Source organism: Oncorhynchus masou, chromosome 30 (assembly GCF_036934945.1).
Source record: "Oncorhynchus masou masou isolate Uvic2021 chromosome 30, UVic_Omas_1.1, whole genome shotgun sequence".
In the NCBI taxonomy this organism is placed as follows: domain Eukaryota; kingdom Metazoa; phylum Chordata; class Actinopteri; order Salmoniformes; family Salmonidae; genus Oncorhynchus; species Oncorhynchus masou.
This window is the reverse complement of record NC_088241.1, coordinates 35,287,944-35,313,810: the sequence shown is the minus strand read 5'-3', so window position 1 is coordinate 35,313,810 and position 25,867 is coordinate 35,287,944.

Here is a 25,867-nt window from a genome sequence, read left to right as displayed (position 1 = left end):
CTTCACTCTCCCCATGTGCAGTTGCAAACCTTAGTCTGGCTTTTCATGGCGGCTTCTTCCTTGCTGAGCTGTCTTTCAGGTTATGTCGATATAGGACTCGTTTTACTGTGGATATAGATACTTTTGTACCTGTTTCTTCCAGCATCTTCACAAGGTCCTTTGCTGTTGTTTTGGGATTGATTTTCACTTTTCACACCAAAGCTCGTTCATCTATAGGAGACAGAACGAGTCTCCTTCCTGAGCAGTATGGCGGCTGCGTGGTCCCATGGTGTTTATAAATTGCTCCCAATGATGAATCAGACTTATGAAGATCTACAAAAAAAAATTCTTGGCTAATTTCTTTTCCCATGATGTCAAGCAAAGAGGCGCTGAGTTTGAAGGTTAGCCTTGAAATACAGCCACAGGTACGCCTCCAATTGACTCAAATGATGTTAATTAGCCTATCTGAAGCTTCTAAATCCATGACATAATTTCCTGTAATTTTCCAAGCTGTTTAAAGGTACAGTCAACTTTGTGCATGTAAACTTCTGACCCACTGGAATTGCGATACAGTGAAATAATCTGTCTGTAAACAATTGTTGGAAAAATTACTTGCTTCACGCACAAAGTAGATGTCCTAACCAACTTGCCAAAACTATAGTTTGTTAACAAGAAATTTGTGGAGTGATTGAAAAACAAGTTTTAACGACTCCAACCTAAGTGTATGTAAACTTCTGACTTCAACTGTATATAATTACAGACACTCAGACAAGATTGAACCCTAGCCTGAAATGTCAAGTATTCTGAAGCGATCCCCAAATAAAGAGATACAGTCAACTGCCAACTCATCAGGAGTAAAAAAATTAACTCAAAACATGTAGTTAAACAGTCATGGTGGGTAATGAGGTAATCAACAACTGCTTTCCCTTTTGTGGAGAGTGATGTGAAATGATCTTTCCCAGGGGATAGTCTTCCATTTAGAATACATCATTTTGAATCTTTTAGGAATTCCAGTAAGTTTTCACCGTGCTTATTTAACACCATATCTAAGTTGGCCCTGGGCGTAACATCATCAACACAGTCTTCCAAACCAACAATGCGACTATTTAAATCTCCACAGGTGTAATGTCCAAACCAAGTGTACCAATCCATTTCAATTGAATGCTGAGCTGTTCGATGTGTCTCATTCAGGGATATAATGTCAGGATTCATCAGAAATGAACATCAATAGTCTTAGCTCGCAGTTCAAAGCCGTCCAACCATTTAACGTTCCACTGAACAAAATTAAAATGGTCAGCACTTACTGGCTGGGCAGGTGAGTCTCAGTCCAGGTGAGTGCTCTATCCCTCCTCCGTGGCTCCTGGCCCCTGCTACCAGCATCATGATCAAATGGAGGCTGTTGCATCACTCACCCACTCCCAGGGATGTAGAAGTTTATCCCGGTCGGGATCTCTGGCAGAAGAGTTCGGAAGTTCAGATCAATAAGTCGCTCCGTGTGTGACTTTGCCGATCGTAGATAGAATCTGCTGAACCTTTCGTTGTTCCTTAGCCTTTGTTTCTGCCGGAGGACAGTCACTTTCTCCTGGACAGAGCGTAGTTCCAGCTTGATCATGCCTGGGCAACCTCTCTTTATCTCAATCACTCCCTCTTCGAACTGTAGGCCTGCTATGATGATGGACACCTGGGGGTTGAATTTAGTGGATGGGTCACTTGCAGACTGTCAATTTCACTGTTTCTCAAAGCTTAAACTCCAAGCATACATTTTGTCATTAATCAGCTTCAGCTTGTGTAGTATTCCAACCAAGTCAGACATTTTCTTGTCTTTCCCTTTCCCTTTCTCACTCTTGTTGTTAACGATGGTGACCTTAAACAGTTGCTTTAGTTGTAAAGTATTTCTGGGAGCGATATCTACTCTATTTACAAACCTTTTTGTTTGGAAAAACTTTTGGGTGAAGGACCCAGATAGGAAAAGGAGGCACACTCTGACCTGTCAGTTTACCTGGCCATAGAGATATACAGAGGGCACACCTGCCACAAGTGTCATCCATCCCCACGTGACCATAGAGGTGGGTAGAGGGCACACCTGCCACGAATGCCCTCTCCCGCATCCCCATCACCGAGCAAGGAATCCTGTACACATACCATCGGAATCATAGCTTTTCGTTGGCGTAGCTGGCTAAGGCGATATCAAGCGGGCATTCCTGTGTTTTAGCAAAACAGATGACGAAAGATTAATGACAGGTAACATTCAGGACTTGTGAGCGAGGAAGATATACTGTTATGACGGCTGTATACTGTAGGCCGTCATTGTAAATAAGAATTTGTTCTTAACCGATTTGCCTAGTTGAATAAAGGTTACGTAAGCAAGCACAGGGACATCAGTTACACAAGATCTGCATCCCATCTGACATGACGGTAGATCATAGCACAGCAGGGCCTATGTTATAGCTGGTCCAATTAGTGATGAACAGTCTGAGAACATTTTACCATTGACAGACTTTCCTGCAAGTGAAATTCAGTAAGTATGAGACTCCAGTGAAGTCTGGGAAAGTAACGTGAAGCAGACCTAGGACTTGTGCTTTCTGCATTACCATTGACTTTTCACTGCACCACTCTTATTATGAAAATCATTTTCTTCCCAAAACCACCTCTCCTCACCGCAGACCATAAAAGCAAAGCAGAGGTCTGGTGTACTGTATATACAAAGGTCATTAGTTGTGAATTAACCTTTTAATCTCCGAAGCTCCGTTGCTTTTTCTTTCATTTCCTTCTATTTCCCCTGTTCATTGCTGCTAACCCGCAAAGTTAGTCGCTCAAACGCAGTCTTAATGAGTTCTACAGGGGTTTTCGACCAAATTCCACCAGATGCTGAGGGAGAGAAGGAGGCAGCTGGTACAATGTAAAGCCTCACTCTCAGGAGTGAAGACTGACTTATGGCTTCTTCTCCCCTCCCCTCTCTTCCCACCCTCCTTTCACTCACTTTAATTGGTGCCTATTGGCTGCGTGTGTGATTGATTGACAGGTCCGGTGTGGGATGAGACAGACACAGCACAACACATACGAGGCAGTCAATCAGAACGCTGACTGAACGATGTGAGCTAAGTCAGTCAGAGAGAAAAAGAGAGCCCATGGAATTACCTCACTGACTGAGCTCAGCACACACAGAGGACATACTCACTGACCCAGCCCTTGAAACATATTTCCCTAATTCAAACTCATAATCTACCTAAACTTCCTCCCTTAGGCTGGCTGTAGGCTTGTATGGTGGATTATTCCAACTCAACACTGAATTTGACTTTAAAGCAAATTAACCAAATCATTACACGCCCTCTAGCTGTCACCTATGGACCCCTTGTGTCCATGTATTGATTAGATGACCCTTATATCTGGACAAGACCCTGACCTTGATCTTTGACCTGAAGTTGCATGCTTGCTCCTGCGGCTGAGGTGGGGCCCTGAGATTCGGGCGGTGTCTCCGGCTGCCTGAGAGAATAAGCTCTCCACATAGATAGTGGCCTGACGTGTCACGCAAGGTGTGGTCTGTGGATGAGCCTGTGCTAATGGTCGCTGTGCTGCCCGCTTTGTTCAGCCAATTGAGAGAGAGAGAGATATTAGTAAACTCACTATGAAATACTGTGGGCTTATAAATAACTTCACGTCGTGAAACTTCACGTCGTAAAATAATTATTATGGCTGAAAATACATGCATTTTGAATGGGGTGGCCAAGATGGGGCACAGACCCAGTTTACTGGAGCTATAACATTTTGAACTTTAAAAGGAAAAGTCCACCCAAAAACTATTTTGGTATTTGTTTCATTAGTCCATTGTTGACCTAGTCCCAAAATGTTTTGCTTTTCACCAATCAAGTTTTCAAGGAATCATCCCCATATAGAGCATTTTGCATCATTTGATGAGGTGTCCTGCGTCACATTTTGAAAGTCAAATATCTTAACCTGATTTTGGGACTATGTCAACAATGGACTAATGGCTGGAATTTTCCTTTAATAGATGCAAGGAGGATTTTCTTCTGCATAATTACGATGGCTAAACGCATTAAATGCTTCAGCTTAGGTTTGGTACATTTCCCTGTTCAAAATCAAATCATAAATCAATTAGAAAAGTATCGTTACAGTGTTTGCAGTCAAGGTCAGGATGTTATTTAAGTGTATTAGCATACAGCAGCAAATTCATCTGAAAGTGACATCCAGAATGAGAATTCTCCATTATTGTTTTAAACGGCACCTTCCATGTGTGCACCCTCCATTTGAATGGAAAGGGACATCTATTACAAATATCATAAGTGGAGCGATATTCAGCCTACAAAGTGGCATGTATTCATGGATGCCAAGGGAACTCAGGCTTCTCCCCCCAAAAACATATATTGAGGTAGATACAGTACCAGTCAAATGTTTGGATACACCTGCTCATTCCATGGTTTTTCTTTATTTTGACTATTTTCTACATTGTAGAATAATAGTGAAGACATCAAAACTGTAAAAAAAACACATATGGACTCATGTAGTAACCAAAAAACTGTTTAGAGTTCTCAATGTAGCCATCCTTCATCTTGATGACAGGTTCGCTCAGTCTTAGCATTCTCTCAACCAGCTTCATGAGGAATCATTTTCAAATTTGGACTCATCAGACCAAAGGACAGATTACCACCGGTCTAATGTCCATTGCTCGTGTTTCTTGGCCCAAGCAAGTCTCTTCTTCTTATTGGTGTCCTTTAGTAATTGTTTCTTTGCAGCAATACGAACATGAAGGCCTGACTCGGGCAGTCTCCTCTGAACAGTTGATGTTGAGATGTGTTACTTGAAATCTGTGAAGCATATATTTGCGCTGCAATCTGAGGTGCAGTTAACACTAATGAAATTATCCTCTGCAGCAGAGGTAACTCCGGGTCTTCCTTTCCTGTGGTGGTCCTCATGAGAGCCAGTTTCATCATAGCGCTTGAGGGTTTTTGCGACTGCACTTGAAGAAACTTTCAAAGTTCTTGAGAATGTAATTGAAATGCATTCCAGGTGACTACCTCATGAAGCTGGTTGAGAGAATGCAAAGAGTGTACAAAGCTGTCATCAAGGCAAAGGGTGGTTACTTTGAAAAATCTCATACAATATTTTTTTATTTGTTTAACACTTTTTTTGGTTACTACATGATTCCATATGTGTTTCATAGTTTTCATCTTCACTATTATTCTACATTGTAGTACACAGTAAAAATAAAGAAAAATCCTTGAATGAGTAGGCGTGTCCAAACTTTTGACTGGTACAGTATGTTATTTAAATTTCAAATCTATATCAATCCAAATGCCCAAGTATTTTTACGCAGGAACACGTTCGATTGGAGAACCATCAAATGAGTGAACATGTAGTTCATCTGAAACATTCTTATGAGAGTTTAAAAACAAAATTTATTTTGTTTTCAATCAGCAAGGGATTCCTGCATAGCTATAAAATCTGACTGTTTTGACAGCCAGATCAACAGTCAGGGTAATAGCATACATAATGTATCATCCGCATATAGATGAAGTATAACATTTTGAACAGATTGATCAATGGTGTTTATATAAATAGTGAATAAAACAGGTACCAAAATCGAACCCCTGTGGCACATCTTTTATGTACTTAGATAATCATGAAACCAAGAACGGGTGTCAGAGCTCGAGGACAACTTATTCAATAAAGTTACATGACCAATAGTATCAAGTTACAATTCATATAAGGAAATCAGTCAATTGACTGGGAATACAGATATGCATCTATTGGTCACAGATAACTTAAAAAAGGTAGGGATGTGGATCAGTTAACCAGTCAGTATCTGGTGTGACCACCATTTGCCTCATGGAGCGTGACACATCTCCTTAGCATAGAGTTGATCAGGCTGTTGATTGTGGCCTGTGGAATGTTGTCCCGCAGCTGGATAATGGCAGGGAACTGGAACACGCTGTCATACACGTCGATCCAGAGCATCCCAAACATGCTGGTGAGTATGCAGGCCATGGTAGAACTGGGCCATTTTCAGCATCCAGGAATTGTGTACAGATCCTTGCAATGTTGGACAGTGCATTATCATGCAGAAACATGAGGTGAGGGTGGCGGATGAATGGCACAATTATAGGCCTCAGGATCTCATCACGGTGTCTCTGTGCATTGAAATTGCCATTGATAATATGCAATTATGTTCGTTGTCTGTAGCTTATGCCTGCCCATACCATAACCCCACCGCCACCAAGGGGCACTCTGTTTACAACATTGACATCAGCAAACCGTTCCCTCACACAACGCCATACACGCTGTCTACCATCTGCCTGGTATAGTTGAAACCGAGATTCATCTGTGAAGAAGACACTTCTCCAGCATGCCAGTGGCCATCGAAAGTGAGCATTTGCCAACAGAAGTTGGTTACAAAGCCGAACTGTAGTCAGGTCAAGACCTTAGTGAGGATGGTGTCTTACAGTTTGTGCATAAATTCTTTGGTTGTGCAAACCCACAGTTTCCTCAGCTGTCTGGGTGGCTGGACAGTTCTCAGATGATCCAGCAGGTGAAGAAGCTGGATGTGGAGGTCCTGGACTGGCGTGGTTATACGTGGTCTGCGGTTGTGAGGTCGGTTGGACTTACTGACAAATTCTCTAAAACAATGTAGGAGGCAGCTTATGGTAGGGAAATGAACATTACATTAATAGAAACAGCTCTGGTGGACATTCCTGCAGTAAGCATGCCAATTGCACACTCCCTCAAAACTTGAGACATCTGTGGCATCTGTGACAACTCTGCACATTTTAGAGTGGCCTTTTATGGTTCCCAGCACAAGGTGCACCTGTGTAATGATCATGCTGTTTCATCAGCTTCTTGATATGCCATACCTGTCAGGTGGATGGATTATCTTTTCAAAGGAGAAATGCTCACTAACTGAGATGTAAACAAACTTGTGCACAACATTTTTTAGAAATAAGATTTTGTTGTCTGTATGGAACATTTCTGGGATCTTTTATTTTAGCTCATGAAACATGGGACCAACACTTTACATGTTGCATTCATATTTTTGTTCAGTATAGATCGGCATTTCACCAAGACATGTTTTCATCAGGGTATCTAGGGAGGTCATGTGACCAACGGGCATTATGGTCGTTAGTCACTAGAGCTCCGCAAACCCGATACCTCTTTTTCAGTTTTGATTGTATTATACAAATCTCACCAAATACTGACTAACAATGCCGACTACTCTTGGAAACTGAGGCCTTCATAGCTGGCACCATTTCTGAGGTGTTAGCCAAGCAAAATAACTCTTGAGGCTACAGTGGGTGTCAGCTGAGGCGGTAGAACCACTCAACAAAAAAATAGCAAGAGACTTTAGTAGCTGTTGAAGATCTTACACTAGTCATTGAGAGATGGATGAAAGTGGTAAACAACTTGTCTACTGAAGTGGACAATTGGCAAGGTGAAAATAGGGGAAAGCCAACGGAAAATCAACGACTGTTCTGAACAACTGGAGAAAATGCAGATCAAGACGAATGAAATGGAAGACAGATCACATCTCTCAAATTTGAGATGGATTTATTTCAAAGAGTGTGACGAGATCGACGATCGGATTACATTCCTACAGAGAATGATCCCCAAAATGGATCCCATCCACATCTTGCAAAGTAAAGGTAGAGCAAGCCCACCCCATCTACTCGGACCCTGGAACCGGTAATGCTAGACCCCAGATGCTGATCTTCCGGGTCCTACGGTATAATGACCGCCAAGCCATTCTACAAGGAGCCAGATCAGCAGAGCCCATTCACCACTCCGGCAAGGTACTGCATTTTTTCCCTGACGACAGCACCCACACCTCCAAACGCCGGAAAAGCCTTCAGCGATGTGAGGAGCAAACTCAGACTAAGGGGCATCCAGTCATTCTTCATCTATCCAGCTACGCTCCGGGCTACACACAGGGGAGAGTGGCTATCATTCACCACAGCACAAGATGCCAAGGGTGTCTTGGCATCACTGGGAAAGGACAACCATGCCACTGCACTGAGCACCACACCACTGGTCTGGTTGTGAGGAGGAAAACTGAGGAGGAAAACTCCACAGGGCCATGCAAGCACTGGGGAAACTATAGATTACATAAACTGGTCAAGAGGATGTATCCACAACTTCGAGCAACATTTGTGATCGGGGACAGTTGGCTAACATTAGCAGCTAAGTACGTCATAATTACAACTGTAGCTAACTGTCTCTTCAGTGGAGTCCAATATAACCTACAATGTGGATGCTAGATTAGCTAGCTTCTTCAATCTTAAAAGGTATTTACAACTACATTTACAACATTGATTCGTTAATTTTGTCTGGTGGTAGCAGGCTAGCTAGCTAACCTAGCCAGCAGCTAGCTAGCTAGTTAGCTTGTCCCATCTTGACTCAGTTTATTTTATTTATTTTTTATTTCACCTTTATTTTACCAGGTAGGCTAGTTGAGAACAAGTTCTCATTTACAACTGCGACCTGGCCAAGATAAAGCAAAGCAGTTCGACACATACAACACATGTAATAAACAAACATACAGTGGAAAAGGTATATATACAGTGTGTGCAAATGAGGTAAGATAAGGGAGGTAAGGCAAATAGGCCATGGTGGCGAAGTAATTACAAAATACCAATTAAACACTGGAGTGATAGATTTGCAGAAGATGAATGTGCAAGTAGAGATACTGGGGTGCAAAGGAGCAAGATAAAAAAATAAATGAATACAGTACGGGGATGAGGTAGTTGGATGAGCTATTTACAGGAGCTATGTACAGGTGCAGTGATCTCTGAGCTGCTCTGACAGCTGGTGCTTAAAGCTAGTGAGGGAAATATGAGTCTCCAGCTTCAGTGATCAGCTTCAGGATCGGTAGGATGGTGTCACGAATATTACCGAAGGTGCCTCCCCTTCTGGTTCGGGTGGCGCTCGGCGGTCGTCGTCGCCGGTCTACTAGCTGCCACCGATCCATTGTTCTGTGTTCGTTTGGTTCTGTCTAATTGGTTTCACCTGTTTCTTGTTTGGTTGTTAGGGTGGGGATATTTAAGTTAGTACAGCCCGCTTCGGTTTGTGCGGGCTTGTTCATCTGTATGTGTTAGTGGTTAGTGTTTTGCATTTTCGGGTTTTTTCGCTGTCCTTTATTTTTTCACATTTGTTGTTCGCCTGATTTTTGTTCTTGTGATTTTCTGGACATTAAAGCGTGTTTTCCCGTATCCTTTTGCTCTCCGCGCCTGACTCCACACCTATTCACTCATTTACCGTTACAGATGGTCAGTTTTACGAGGGTATGTTTGGCAGCATGAGTGAAGGATGCCTTGTTGAGGAATAGGAAGCAGATTCTAGATTTAATTTTGGATTTGCGATGCATAATGTGAGTCTGGAAGGAGAGTTTACAGTCTTGCCAGACACCTAGGTATTTGTAGTTGTCCACATATTCTAAGTCAGAACCATCCAGAGTAGTGATGCTGGACGGGCGGGAGTCATGTTGCTATGACACCAACTGCGTGGCTAGACAAGCCAGCTATCACCACCACATTATTTTGCATAGTTTTCTATGTTTGTGCTTCGTTTAGGCTTAATATCATTCAACAGTGAAGATGTTCTTTGGGTTGTGGACCATTCCTTTTTGTAATTATACTTTTTATTGTTTCCTTTCATGATATAATGCAATTGAATTACATGTAACGCTAAACAATAACTTGACAGATATGAATGTATATACAACAAAGACTATAGAAAGAGAAACAAACATTTTACAACAAAAGGACAAACTTAACAAACAAAAAATCCTACCCCTTCCAGTCATCTATGTATGTCTGTAAGTTTACCATTCATTTTATGAATCAATCTTTCATATGAAGCTGTTTCTGCCAAGGCTTATGTACCATTCCTTAATACGAGGGAGGTTCCTTCTCCCTCCAGTCTCACTATGACTTTTTGGCTGTGGTTAGATAAACTTTTAGCTAGTTTAAACATGAGCTTCTCGGTCTATCAATATTGTTAGTGATATTCAGTAATGGCAAAGCAGGAATTGCAAGTATTGTGGTACCTGGAATATCCCCCAATCTTTTCCATTTACCTTCTGACAAAAGGTGTGCAAGCTCGGACAGTCAGAGAACATATGGTTTATGTCACCTGTGCTTGACTGACATCTCCAGTGTAGACTGGGTTCTATCAAACCTATTCTGTTCCACCTCAGAGGAGTCCAATAAGTCCTATTGAACACTTTAAATTGAATCAGTTTGGACCAGGCATCTCTCATAGGGAGGAGCATCTGTTGTACTATTATATTCCATTCTTCTCCAAATTTGACCTCCCAAGTCTTTTTCCCCATATGGCCTTTAGGCCCTTACAAGTTCCATTAAATCCACCTCATATAGCCACCTATAAAGGTGGCTATATAAGCCGTGCAGTATGTGGTAATTTGCAGACTCAGACTAATCAGAATGTACAGGGAGTGCTACCTTAAGCATACAATCTCTAAATTGGAGAAGGTCTTCTCCAAATGTCTTCTTTCTGTAAATGATATTATACCTGTAAGTGAATGTGTTTTCTAGATATAGGCAACCATTGTTCTTTATCCACTTTTATTTTTGTTTAACTAGGCATACCAATTTAATACCAATCTTTCCAGAAAATCATGTGTCCTACCATTTTTAATTTAGATTTGTTCCATAACAAAGCAGAGCTTGTCATAGAAAGGTAAAGATCTTTCTCTCTCTTATGAAACCGACTCCATATATTTTTAGTATGGGAAACGATTGGATTCTGCAGTCCCAGCTTTTGTTGACTCAAATAATCTGATGCTCTTAATGCCCCATTAAGTTCTTCTTCCATGTCCACCCAAATTGGCCCATTAGAGTTCTCAATTAAGAGACAACCTCTTTGTTTTTTGGTTGAATATATTATGGTAAGCACTGCCCACCCATCTCCCGTCTCCCACCCGAGGAGCATAGTTTTCCAGCAGGTGTGTTTCTTGGAGCATCTGAGTCTGAGTGTTTTTGTTTAAATTAAGATAATTCAATACCTTTCGTCTTTTTAAACATGAACCTAATCCGTTCACATTCCACGACAAAACTGTCATCACGTTGGTCATCATATCCGAAAGGTTGTAAATATATTATTACCAAAACATGACGAGTGTTAGAATATTTTTAAAGCAATGCGTTTCAGATAGACACTGCTTAGCGAATCAAAAGAAAGTGAACGACTGATAGTGCCTCCCACTTAGAACACTAACAAATATGTCAATTGCATATCCTTAAAACTATCCCTCCCCACTAAACCAGGCCTTCATCCTTGTGAAGGTGTCACAAGGTCATCCGAGCACTGACGCTCCAACTAGAATAAGAAATTATTAACCACAGCTAAATATAGGCATGACCATATACATTTTGAAATCACAGACATGTCATAGATCAACCAAAAACATTGAACATAAAGACAGGCGGATCATTATACTCGCAAAGAGAAATTTTCTCATGTAGAACGATACATGAGCTGTGCCCATCACGCATGGCACAAACACGCCTGTTGTGGCCAATATTGACCACAGGAGGTTGTCTTTTGTAAAATGTCTTTCACGCAATCCACCGTATTTATGTGGATTTCGGGAAATCCTCTGATACAAAGTGTGGTCCTCCAAATGTAATTTTCCTGGTTATGAAGTCGTTCTTCGAGTTTTACGATCAGAGTCTCCATTTTTTCCAACAGTGTCATTTAGGCTGATGTTCTTGTGCTCCAGTTGATAACCGCTCTTAAGTGTTTGAAACTTGACGAAAGAGTATACATTTGTTTTCAGTGCTCCCACTGTATGTTTTATTTCAGCCACATCCCCCACTTTTGCAATGTTTTCTTCAATATTTTTTTGTTTTGCGAATCTCCTTTTGAACTGGGTCATCAGGCTGTTCTCCGACATTTTCCTTTCCAGCTGCAGGTAGAGATGACATTTTCTTGTATTTTGTAAAAAGTGTATGCTTTTTTGTGTTTCTAACTTGTTTGTCCATGTAACCGATATCTTGGACATTTAGTTAACAAAATGTGTAACTATGCGTTGAATAATTAGTTAAAATATTGTTGCAGCTACACAGCCTCATTCCTAGCTGCAGTGGTTAAGGGCGCTGTACTGCAGCGCCAGCTGTGCCACCAGAGACCCTGGGTTCGCGCCCAGGCTCTGTTGCAACTGGCCGCGACCGGGAGGTCCATAGGGCGACGCACAATTGGCCTAGCGTGGGCTTGGCCGGTAGGGGTATCCTTGTCTCATCGCGCACCAGCGTTTCCTGTGGCAGGCACGGTGTTTTCTCTCTGACACATTGGTGTGGATGGCTTCCGGGTTGGATGCGTGCTGTGTTAAGAAGCAGTGCGGCTTGGTTCGGTTGTGTATCGGAGGACGCATGACTTTCAACCTTCGTCTCTCCCGAGCCTGTATGGGAGTTGTAGCGATGAGACAAGATAGTAGCTACTAAACAATTGGATACGAAAAAGGGGTGGATTTTTTTTCTATAAATATATATATGTTGTCTTTTCCATTTACACTCTGTCTGGCACACATACACAATCCATGTCTCAATTGTCTCGAGACTTCTTTAACCTGTCTCCTCCCCTTCCCTACACTGATTGAAGTGGATTTAACAAGTGACATCAATAAAGGATCATCACTTTCACCTGGATTCACCTGGTCAGTCCATGTCATGGAAAGAACATAATGTTTTGTACGTTCAGTGTATGCATACATACTGAACAAAAAATACATATAAACACAACATGTAAAGTTTCATGAGCTGAAATTAAAGATCCCAGAAATTTAGGAGTATTTCTGTCTGTAATAAAGCCCTTTTGTGGTGAAAAACTCATTCTGATCGCCCAAGTGGATGGAACATGCATGGCTGAGCCCATGTCCAGTCATGTGAAATCCATAGATTAGGGCCTAATGAAAAATAAATAAAATAACTATACATTTTTAACAAAGTTATGCAACACTCAATTCCCCTGTGTGAAAAAGTAATTGCCCCCTTATACTCAATAACTGGTTGTGCCACCTTTAGCTGCAATGACTCCAACCAAATGCTTCCTGTAGTTGTTGATCAGTCTCTTGCATGCGGAACTGCGACATTTGTGGGATTTCAAGCATGAACTGCTCATTTCAAGTCCTGCTACACCACCTCAATTGGGATTAGGTCTGGACTTTGACTAGGCCATTCCATAACCTCAAATTTGTTGGATGACATTGGTCCCATTATGCCTGGTGAAAACCAAACAGTGCATTCCACAGTAAGAACCTTACAGCAACGGTCAAGCATGGTGGTGGTAGTGTGATGGTGTGGGGATGCTTTTCTGCCTCAGGACATGGACGACTTGACTTAATAGAAGGAACCATGAATTCTGCTCTGTACCAGAGAATTCTACAGGAGAATGTCAGGCCATCTGTCTGTGAGCTGAAGCGCAGCTGGGTCATGCAGCAAGACAATAATCCAAAACAAACAATCATGTCTACATAAAAATGGATAAAAAGCAACAAAATTTGAGGTTTTGGATTGGCCTAGTCAAAGTCCAGACCTAATCCCAATTGAAATGTTATGGCAGGACTTGAATTTATCAGTAAATGCTGCTTGAAAACCGACAAATGTCGATGAGTTAAAGCAGATATTCATGCAAGAGTGGGCCAAAATCCCTCCACAACGATGTGGGTGACTGATCAACAACTACAGTCAGCAATTGGTTGCAGTCATTGCAGCTAAAGTTGGCACAACCAGCAATTGAGTGTAAGGAGGCAATTACTTTTTCACACAGGGGCATTGGGTGTTGCATAACTTTGTTTATTAAATACATTAAATAACTATGTAATTGGTGTGTTATATCTTCACTCAGGTTCCCGTTATCTAATATTAGGTTTTGTTTGAAGATCTGATAGATCTGATAACATTCAGATAACAATCTAAAATTGGCAAAAATAGACAATTAGAAAGGGGGAAATACTTTTTCACTGCGAAATACAACAAACAGGCACAGAGAAAATACATAGACAAGAACATGAGACAATTACTTAAGGGCAGTGCATTAAGTATGAATGCATTTAAAATGCAGGAAGGATTCATTCATGGGGAATAGGGTTGGGTAAGAAAATCAAAGGGGAAAACATGTAACTCAGCACGAAACCAATGTTCCCTAATCTTTATTTTCACCTCAACCATGAAATGGAATAAAGGGTAGTGTCCAATAAGCTTAGGTATGTGAAGCCTCAATTGTCCCACATACACACTGCACACACGCCACCCCAGGAAATTACAGAATTGGAGTACCAGAGTTGATGGCCATTCTGTCAACCCCAAGGACCTCAGGTAGGCAATCATAGCCTGGACAGGTAAGTATCAGAAACACCATAATTCTGTCTCAGAGGGCTGTGATGGTGTTATTGCTCCTGGTGTTTGTGTGTGTGTATGCGCGTGTGTGTGTGTATCCCAGCTAGCACATGACGTTCTGAGAACCATGTTTCTTAGAGCTTGGTGAGAGCGTGGTTGTTCTCTGGTTATTTTGCATAAAACCTTCCCACTACTTCCGGAATGTTCTCAGCACATTTAAGGAACTTGACAAAAAAATAAATATTTTCTTGGTATTTAATTACTTTAACAGAACATTTCCTATAATGTCAAACATGGATACATTTAACTTCATTTTCGGCAATGTTCTAGAATCGTTCTCCAAATGGTTTGACATGGGGAATGTTCAAGTTTTTCAGAGAACAATAAGAAACAACTTTCTTTTGTGAGTCACTCCAGCCTTTGCTTTGGCTCCTCCTCCGGTCCAGCTCAGGCGTTCGGCCTTCAAGCTGCCGCCAAACCTAATGCTGGCAAACGCCCTTCACTCATCAACCCCGGACTTGTCTCGTCATCATTACACACACCTGGTTCCAATCCCCACTCTATCACTGTATATATACACTCCGTCTGCCATTTGTTTTTGTCGGTCATTGCAAATGTTACTTGTTTTGCTGAGAGGACTGTCCTACTATTTCCCGACAACTTATATGTTGCACGTTGGGTTCGCCCTGTGCGTATTGGTTTATAAAGATATATTTTGAGCACATCAGCATATGGGTTTTCTCCCGCTTTGATCTATGGTGCTTAAATAAACTCAGTAGTTCTAAACCTGCGACTGCTTCCTGCCAACTCCTCTCTACACCAGTGACAGTGGGAACGTCAGTACTTCAGAATAACGTCTCCTACAGGTTTGAAGTCATGTTCACCAACTGTAAAAAAATAACATTTAAGAAGCAATGTTCTTCTGTGGGAATTTCAATACTTCCAGTTGTACACAACATCAATAAGTTCTAAATTCTCTTCTCAGATTATGAAGAAAACATTCCATAAAAAAAACAATGTTAGCAACTTTCAGAGAACACTAAGAATGTTATTTAAAAACATATACATCCCGTTCTCAGCATCAACAAAACTATCAGTTGGCTGGCCACACCTGATCCTAATGAGTGCTTGTTTAATTTGAAAATGGGGTCTGTTTGAATAGACTAAAACAGCTTTCTATGTGTAAAAATCATGGCATGCTAGTTCCATCCTGGTGGTGCAGTGGAATAATTCCATGGATAGAGAGAAAAGCATTGGATAGAAAACACTAAAGTTTCCAAAACTATCAAAATATTGTCTGTGTATAACAGGCGAAACCCTGAGGAAAATCAAACCAGGAAGTGGCTTCTATTTTTAAAACTCCATGTTCCATAGCCTCCATTTGCTCCATTTTAAAGGGATATCAACCAGATTCCTTTTCCTATCGCTTCCTCAAGGTTTCAACAGTCTTCAGACATAGTTTCAGGCTTTTACTTGGAAAAAATTAGCCAGAAAGATAACATCGAGTCAGGTGGTCGCATGAGTTTTGCTCGCGCAACAGAGTTTGGGCTGCCATTGCTTTCCCTCTCCTACTGATAGAAATTTCCGGTTGATATATTATCGATTATATATTTTAAAAACAACCTGAGGATTGATTATAAAAAAACGTTTGACATGTTTTTGTGGACATTACAGAAACTATTTGGAATTTGTCTGCGTTGTCGTGACCGCTCTTTCCTGTGGATTTCTGAACATAACGCGCCAAACAAACCGAGGTATTCTGGAAATAAAAATAATCTTTATGGAACAAAAGGAACATTTGTGTAACTGGGAGTCTCGTGAGTGAAAACATCCGAAGATCAAAGGTAAATGATTAATTTGATTGCTTTTCTGATTTTCGTGACCAAGCTACTTGATGCTAAGTATACATAATGTTTTGTCGTGCGATCGATAAACTTACACAAACGCTTGGATTGCTTTTGCTGTAAAGGTCCTGTGTGGCTCAGTCGGTAGAGCATGGCGCTTGCAACGCCAAGCGTCGTGGGTTCGATTCCCGCTGGGACCACCCATATGTAAAAGTAGTGGCCCCAGCCGACTTGTAAGTCGCTTTGGACAAAAGCGTCTGCTAAATGGGATATATTATTATATTTAAAGCATATTTTCAAAATCTGACACGACAGGTGGATTAACAAAAGGCTACGCTGTGTTTTCCTATATTGCACTTGTGATTAAATGAAAATAAATATTTTTTGTAATATTCATTGAATGTGGCGCTATGCAATTCCGCGGTTGTTGATGACAATTATCACGTTAACCTCTTACACTTATGGTGGCGCTATTTCATTTTTGGAAGAAAAACGTTCCCGTTTTAAACAAGATATTTTGTCACAAAAAGATGCTCGACTATGCATATAATTGCTACTGTTCGAAAGAAAACACTCTGACGTGTCCAGAAATACAAATATCTTCTCTGTGCGTGCCCTTTAACGTGAGCTTCAGACAAAACCAAGATGAGATGGCATCCAGGAAATGACAAGGATTTTTGAGGCTCTGTCTTTCATGATCTCCTTATATGGCTGTGAACGCAAGAGGAATGAGTCTGCCCTTTCTGTCGTTTCCCCAAGGTGTCTGCAGCATTGTGACGTATTTGTAGGCAGATCGTTGGAAGATTGACCATAAGAGACCACATTTACCACGTGTCCGCCCGGTGTCCTGCGCCGAAATTGGTGCGCAAAAGTCACCTGCCAGTATTTTTCCATGGGGCACAGAGAGAGAAGCAAGCTTCCACGAACTGCATGTCAATGAAGAGATATGTGAAAAAACACCTTGAGGATTGATTCCAAACAACGTTTGCCATGTTTCGGTCGATATTATGTAGTTAATCCGGAAAAAGTTTCACGTTGTAGGTGACTGCATTTTCGGTTCGTTTCGGTAGCCAGGCGCAATGTAGAAAACGGAACGATTTCTCCTACACACAGACGCTTTCAGGAAACACTGCGCATCTGGTATGTGGCTGGGAGTCTCCTCATTGAAAACATCAGAAGCTCTTCAAAGGTAAATGATTTTATTTATTTGGTTATCTGGCTTTTGTGAAAATGTTGCGTGCTACATGCTACACAAAATGCTATGCTAGCTTTGCATACTCTTACACAAATTAGTCAATTTCTATGGTTCAAAAGCATATTTTGAAAATCTGAGATGACAGTGTTGTTAAGAAAAGGCTAAGCTTGAGAGCAAACGCATTATTTTAATTTTATTTGCGATTTTCAGAAATCGTTAACGTTGCGTTATGCTAATGAGCCTGACGCTTAGTCACAATCCCGGATCCGGGATGGGGAGTTTCAAGAGGTTAATGGGATTGCAGCCATGACAAGTTAAGGAGGTTATAAAAAAATAACTCAAAATAATAACATATAATTTCCCTTATCAGAGCTTTCATAAAACCCACCTGGTAAAACTTCAAGGAATCAAAGTTAAATGTTTTCAGAATCTCCCTGCAACATAAAAATAAAAGTTTCCAGAACAGGGAAACTGTTCACTTCTGTTCCCTGAATGTTTAAAAAACGTTCTGATTTACCAGTCAGGAAACGTGTGACTTCGTTCCCACAACCTGTGTGTGTGTACTGTATGTGCGTGCCTTCATGACTGTGCTTGTGACTCACAGGGGGTGGTCATTGACTGGCCGGTGGTTCTGCTCTCCGAGGTGTATGATGTTGCCCTGGAATGAATGGAGAACGACAGAGGGAGCGGGAAAGACCCTCTCCCAGCCACAGGAAGTGAGAGAGAGGAAATAAAGGCACCATTAGACAATACCAATGGTCTTTGAAAATTCAGATCAAAAACATTTCTGATTCACGACAATTCTAGTGGTCTCGGTCTCCTCTGTGGATGAAAAGAGTGCACAGAAAGAGAGTGAGAGTGACTCCAATAATAGATTGCTGGTCAAATAACAGCCCAAACAGTTTTGCCTTTGCGCTCACATCTAAAACGGTTACATGGGAAGACAAGACCTGATCCTAGATGAGCACTTGACACTTAAGGCCCCAGATCTGAGAGAACACGTCTACTACCCACCACAGTGCTGTTCATCCGACCAGTCATGTCTGAAGTCTCACGCCCTGCTCTCATTCCCACACTCCCTCTGCGCCCCACACACAAACTCTCCCTCTGGACAGATTTGGGGCTGTGCTGTAGGGGCTTCTGTCAGGGAGAAGGCAAGTCCCCTGAAACAAACTAATTATCACACAACTAAGGTTGCAAAATTACAGGGGCATCCCCTGGTTTTCCAGAAATCTTGGTTGGAGCATTCTGGATTTCTTGCTTCCAGGATCCTCCAACCTCGATTTGGGGAAAACCAGGGTATTTATTGAAAGTTCCTGGAATCTTGCAATGCTACATAGAACACATCTAACAAACTGTAACTCAACCTAGAGTGGGACACAGCTATACTGTACATGCTCGTGGTAAGGTATAATTACAAAGGGTCCTTTTCCAGGAGAAAACTTGTGTGCTTGCTTCAGCTGCAAGGACAGGTCATCAATGGCGATCAATGACTGTGCCCTCCACCAGATTCTGCCAAAACAGAGAACAAGGTCAGGTGTGTGGGAAAAGAAGAGTGCTCTGTGTTTTCCATTTCAATTCAGTGTGTTTGGCTAATTCCCAAAATGGCATCCTATTCCCTACATAGTGTAGAGCACTACTTTTGACCAGGGCCCGTGGAATAATGTAATTTGAGACACAGCCATATGTCTCTTTCAGCCACACAGGTCGACATCTTATCATAGTTCTGACCTCAGCAGGTTAAGCCTATAGCCTGGTAACAATCGCTCTGCCAGGAAAGCAGCAAACAATTCACCCCACAACACAGTTGTAGATTGTCGATTCAGCATAACGAGGAGAGAACCAGAGTCTAAACTACTGGATCTTGCTTTGAAAACCTGTTTGAGGGGCCATTTTCCAATCCTCAGCAAGCCAAGTACGACTGTGGGAAACAATTCAATTAACTGGTAGCTAGCAAGCAAGCTCAATTCTCAGCTCTGTTCTATTAGAATTCCAAAACAGCTTGTAGTGGGCTGATAGAGCAGAGAAAGTGTGTGTGTGCGTGTGCATGCGTCCATGCATCTGCAGAGAGCATGCAGTCTGTGAGCCTATCCATCTCCTCCATCCAGACAGGGTTGTTTTCTGCTCCTCCTCTAGCTCACCTCAGGCCTGAGCTAATTCATCTGGGCTGTTAATTGGATGGGAGCTGTCCATGGCTTTAACTAGAAGCTGATTGGACAGAGGAGAGATACGCAGGGTCTAGGGCAGAATGTGACAACCACTGGCAACAGCATATTAGCTAGTAACTTAAGCAGGTCCTCATTGCAATTTAAGCTCAAACGGAAGGAAGTCTTCGGAACTAACTTTACAGCATCGCAGGGCAATCCGTGATTTTCGTTTGGGAGCAAATAGGCTAACGTACCGATCTCACTGCTTTCTGTTGAGTCTCAGAGCAGGAATGGGCGTCTCTTCGGAGGAGGAGGTGTGATTTCATAGCAGAAACAACACGGACATGAACATTCTCAACATGAACCCACCATGACTCACAAAGGCTTATTCACCAGACGACAACAATCAACCATCACATATGAAGTAATTGTGATCCTCTCTGACACCCCTGCTGAAAGAAATGTTGGGAGGGATCTTAGACCATTCCTTCATACAGAATCAATCCAGATCCTTGATATCCTTAATCCTCATTTATGGAGGACTGCCCTCTTCAATTCAAACCACGAACCACATGTTTTCAATGCCCATTTCAATTCAAACCCCATGTTTTCAATGGGGATCAAGTCTTGAGACTGACTGCAAAACAATGATTTTTGTGGTCAATTCAAAAATGTGTGTGTATTTTTTTATTAGTTATTGGGATTATTATCTTGCTGGAGAATCCACTTGCAGCCAAGTGTCAGCCTCATGGCAGAGGCAACCAGGTTTTTGGCAAAAAATGTTCTACAGTAAAATATAGTGGTGGATCTTTGATGTTATGGGGCTATTTTTCTGAATGGAGGAATGGTCTAAGATTCCTCCCTCCCAACATGTTTTCCAATCTCATAAATCATTTTATAAAAGGCTCAGTGTCTTTCTCCTCTCCGGGGGAGGGTGCTACAGTATTGAAAACAGGATGGCAATAAATTTGACCCCTATCTTTATGAGATTTGTTTTATTACTTGTTAAACAAAATATATCTTTCTCTGAGCAATTGTATTAGTATAAAATAACAATTTCCATATAAACTGTAGCTCAGTATTTGTATTATTTATTTGATACAGTATTTCCTATAATAATCGCCCTTACTGTATATCATAAATACTTACTTTAAGTGCCTAATTTTTCAATAATACAGTGGCTTTCTCAGGCCTGCAAATCAGATTATGCTGGTTTGTTAGATTCCTACTGGAATCCAGTGGGGATATCCAACAATTTGAACTTTCATTCACACACAATCCACATTCAGGATAACTACCAGGTTTAGTACAATGAATAATTTAGTACAATGACCAAATGAGACTACCTCAACCATATAAACTGGAACAACCATTTCAGTAACGGGTGCAATAAATACAACTAACAGATTGGATTTGTTTAGAAATATTTATGTTATTTATCTTTCTGTAGGATACAATACATTTATTAATTAATCAATCAGTGTACATGCAAAAACACTGATATTAAAACAATTCAAAAAATCCAACCGCAATAGAGTATGCTGGGAAATATGATAGTGATGGGTGTGGTTTTGCTAGCTAAACAGACCAGCCTGACCAGCTAGAGACCATACTGGACCAGCATCAGACCAGCACTGACCACCATGGACCACCATGAACCAGCTTGACCAGCTGTTTTTTTCAGCAGGGACTGGTTTGACGAGTGTTGAATGAGTTACCTGTAGGGTTGCAAAACTCTCCCTGGTTTTCACGAAATCCCGGTTGGAGGATTCCCAAGTTTCCTGCTTATTCTCTCCTGATTCCAGGAAACTTCCAAAATTCCAATGTTTTCTAGAAATCCTAGAAATGTTGCAACCCTAGATACCTGGAAGGACTTGAGGTAGAGGGTCTTCCTGTGTCACAAGTTGCCTTGGTCGCCGTAGCGTACCCACAGCACCCACTTAATGTGACCGAAGAACTCGATGTTCGGGTAGTTATCATTAACATTGCCCAGGGTGTTTTCCTTTCAGGGTCCAGTTTGCAGGGTGACCGTGGGTCCGAGGTTGCGCCTCCAGTCAAAGAAGAGGTAAGAGGAGTTGGCGAGGAAGACAATATGGACTGAGTGAACAATAGCTTCCTGTCACACCATATCGAGGTATAAGTGCCAAGTGCTGAGCCAAAGCTTTCTTATGTTGTTTATTCTATTTTCTCACACATATACATTCTATTTTGACCTTATGGCTGCCTCGTTCTGTCTGTCTGCCTGTGTGCGTGTGACTCACATCAGTTGTCCTCATTTGAGCTGTCCCCACAGCCTATCAGGTCACAGCTGCGGTTGCTACACACACATATTCGGCTCCGCACACAGTGAAAGTGGGTGTGGCTGGGGCACTAACCCATCTCCACAGGCGGGGCAACGAGCAGCTCTGGAAGCAGATGTCGTCCAGTGATCTTGGCCAATGAGAACTGGAAGGGCTGTTTGATGCTGCCCAGCTGCACCTTGACATGCTTCCAGTGGTTGCTTTGGTTATAAAGCGTCTGCCACAGCACAAAGATGTGTCCACACCAGCGATACGCAAGGAGATTTCTGCAACCCCTACCAAGAGGCCTGAGTTATAATGCCTACGTGGGTGGAGGTAGAGAGGGACACTTGGACTGCATCCCAAATTACATGCTTTTCCTTATATAGTGCATTCGTTTTGACCAGGGTCCGTAGGTTACCATTTGGGATGTTGTAGCCTTCAACATACTACAGATACATAACAGTCATTTGACCAGGTTGGTATGCAACCTATTACAGTTTGCTGTTCAAGTGTACTTCATCTCTTGAGATGAGGTAATGATTCGTCCAGGAATGATAATGCACCATGCTGGACATTAAAATGTGAACGTTTCTGCTTGCTCTAGAGAAAGATTACATTTATAAACTCTCAAATTGAAATGTTCTGCCAAAGGTAACATTCCAATCAGTCCTCTGACAGGGATTTTAAACAGCCATAAAACAAGGCATCCCAGAGTGGAAACAGCATTGGGTCCAGTGCTGAACCCTGAGGCACACCGGTGTGGAAACAGCATTGGGCACAGTGCTGTACCCTGAAGCACCCCAATGGTGTGTTTAAGACAGTGGGAGATTTTCATTTCATCCTCCTCTGTGACCTGGAAAAGTGGTAGAGGAGAGCGACATTTCATTAGTAGGTGAATGGTGGAGTATGCTTCACTCCTTGATTACCTACTTTTTAAAATCTTTTTTTTTGAAGGAGAAAAGCATGCACACATTTAAAAACAATATTCTGCTTATCCTTTTATCTATAAAATGTCTTGCACAACTAACTACATTTGTTTTTATCACTTACCTTTATTTTGGGATTCCACCTCTGCAAGTGACTGATGACTCAAGAGGGGAGAAGAGGAATAAACATCTAGGAAATGCTGCTACTGTTCTTCAAGACCAACATAAAGTGGCTTACAATGAGATGGGATAGTTTTTCAAAACCAGAGGCAGAGGATAATTTTACAACACAGCATAAAAAAATGAAAATACCTGAGCTGAGAGAAATGGACAAGGGAAGGACACATCACATAAAATAAACACGAGGAAGAAGGCATAAACGTACAAAATGGCCTGACCTCCACAAGAAGTTGACTATCCTGACAAAACAAAAACTTGACAATACCGAAAGGAGTGTGTTGTTCTTAATACCAGGCAGGAGAGATGTCGATATCCTCTCTACTATTCAGATGGCTGCGAAAGCGTTTCTCTCTCCAGCCGCCACTGCTCTCTAAGGCTCTGTACTTGCAAAAATACCAGCCAGGGCTTTTTCTGAAGAAGTGATTGATTTAATCTGTGAGTAATATTATTTTCAAACTGACAGCGTCGAGCCGACTCCCACACACCATTTTATCAGGCAATCACACCTCTATGCTTATTCCATTAGATCACTCGGTTGGGGATATAACTGCCATTTTCAGACCAGAGTATTACTTCATTTTGGTTCAAGGTGTTTACATGCGGCTTGCCGACACTGACTCTGTTAGCAAGTCACATCTAACACCCTGGACCAGAGCCAAGTATTACTGTGCTTTTTGGAGTGTTGTGTTGTGTTGACAGCGGTCCATCCCTCCTACCCTGGCTGCTGTTGGTGCAATAGTCCAGAGGAGGGATCTAGCCCTGGTGGCCCAGTAGTACAGTCGAAGCCATCACCCTGGGCAAGGTCATATTCATGCCAGCCACAGAGGTCGCCCTATTTTGTCACAAAAAGATGCTCGACTATGCATATAATTGCTACCATTCGAAAGAATCACTCTGACGTGTCCAGAAATACCAAGATATTCTCTGTGTGTGCCCTAGAACGTGAGCTTCAGGCAAAACCAAGATGAGATGGCATCCAGGAAATGACAAGGATTTTTGAGGCTCTGTTTTCCATTGTCTCCTTATATGGCTGTGAATGCGAGAGGAGTGAGTCAACCCTTTCTGTCGTTTCCCCAAGGTGTCTGCAGCATTGTGACGTATTTGTGGGCAGATCATTGGAAGATTGACCATAAGAGACCACATTTACCAGGTGTCCGCCCGGTGTCCTGCGCCGAAATTGGTGCGCCAAAGTCACCTGCCAGTATTTTTCCATGCGATACAGAGAGGAAAGCAAGCTTCCACGAACTGCATATCAATGAAGAGATATGTGAAAAAACACCTTGAGGATTGATTCCAAACAACGTTTGCCATGTTTCGGTCGATATTATGTAGTTAATCCGGAAAAAGTTTTACGTTGTAGGTGACTGAATTTTCGGTTCGTTTCGGTAGCCAGACGCAATGTAGAAAACGGAACGATTTCTCCTACACACAGACGCTTTCAGGAAAAACTGTGCATTTGGTATGTAACTGAGAGTCTCCTCATTGAAAACATCAGAAGCTCTTCAAAGGTAAATGATTTTATTTATTTGGTTATCTGGTTTTTGTGAAAATGTTGCGTGCTAAATGCTACTCAAAATGCTATGCTAGCTTTGCATACTCTTACACAAATTAGTCAATTTCTATGGTTCAAAAGCATATTTTGAAAATCTGAGATGACAGTGTTGTTAAGAAAAGGCTAAGCTTGAGAGCAGACGCATTATTTTAATTTTATTTGCGATTTTCAGAAATCGTTAACGTTGCGTTATGCTAATGAGCCTGAGGCTTTAGTCACAAACCCGGATCCGGGATGGGGAGTTTCAAGAAGTTAAACTGAACTAGCTTTTTACCCCAAAATAAATAAAATCAACAAGGCAATGGATTTATTTGCCCCTAGCAGAGAGAGGGTCAATTCCAACTACGTTCCAGTCAATGCATTGATTGATTTGCTTTCCTACAGTGAAATTCAATAAGAATGGAACTGATCCCATCTCTGGCCTTTAGACTTCATCTGACTATTTCCTACCTTAGACTACATTGGACAATGGAGGATGCTCTTACATAAAACTTCAAACACCTGAAGGATCACACCTGTCACTTAATATAATGATTACATACCCTACATTACTCATCTCATATGTATATGTATATACTGTACTCTATATCATCTACTGCATCTTGCCATCTTTATGTCAGACATGTATCACTAGCCACTTTAAACTATGCCACTTTGTTTATATACCCTACATTACTCATCTCATATGTATATACTGTACTCTATACCATCTACTGCATCTTGCCCATGCCGTTCTGTACCATCACTCATTCATATATCTTTATGTACATATTCTTTATCCCTTTACACTTGTGTGTATAAGGTAGTAGTTGTGGAATTGTTAGGTTAGATTACTCGTTGGTTATTACTGCATTGTCGGAACTAGAAACACAAGCATTTCATTACACTCACATTAACATCTGCTAACCATGTGTATGTGACAAGTAAACTTTGATTTGATTGATAGAACTGATATAGCCTACAACTGTGGCAAAAATAATAATAATCATTGAAACTGCAAAAAGCCTGAAGGTGTAGGATAGCACCTTGGACACGCCAAAGGGGGTTTAGAGTGTGGTGTGTTTGTTACTTGGCAACAGCTGGCAACTGCTGACTTCATCCTCCCCGCCAGGGCAATGTGGGGTGAAGTCACACACCTTGCCCTCATCAATACACAGGCGAAGGAGGAGGAGGGGCACAGAGGGGCTGGGGATGGGGACACACTGCAATCTGGGGCTGGGAATGAAAACAGAAAGATCAGAGGATGGAATACACACAACACATGACAATGCAATTACCTGTAGTAGAAAGCAACAGCTTGTTGTGTGCACTAGGGAGAGTGTGCTCGAGGCCCTTTAGTGTCTACGTCCCAATTTGAGACGCCGCTTCCGTAGCTCAGACAGAGCTCTATGTTATGAGTTGT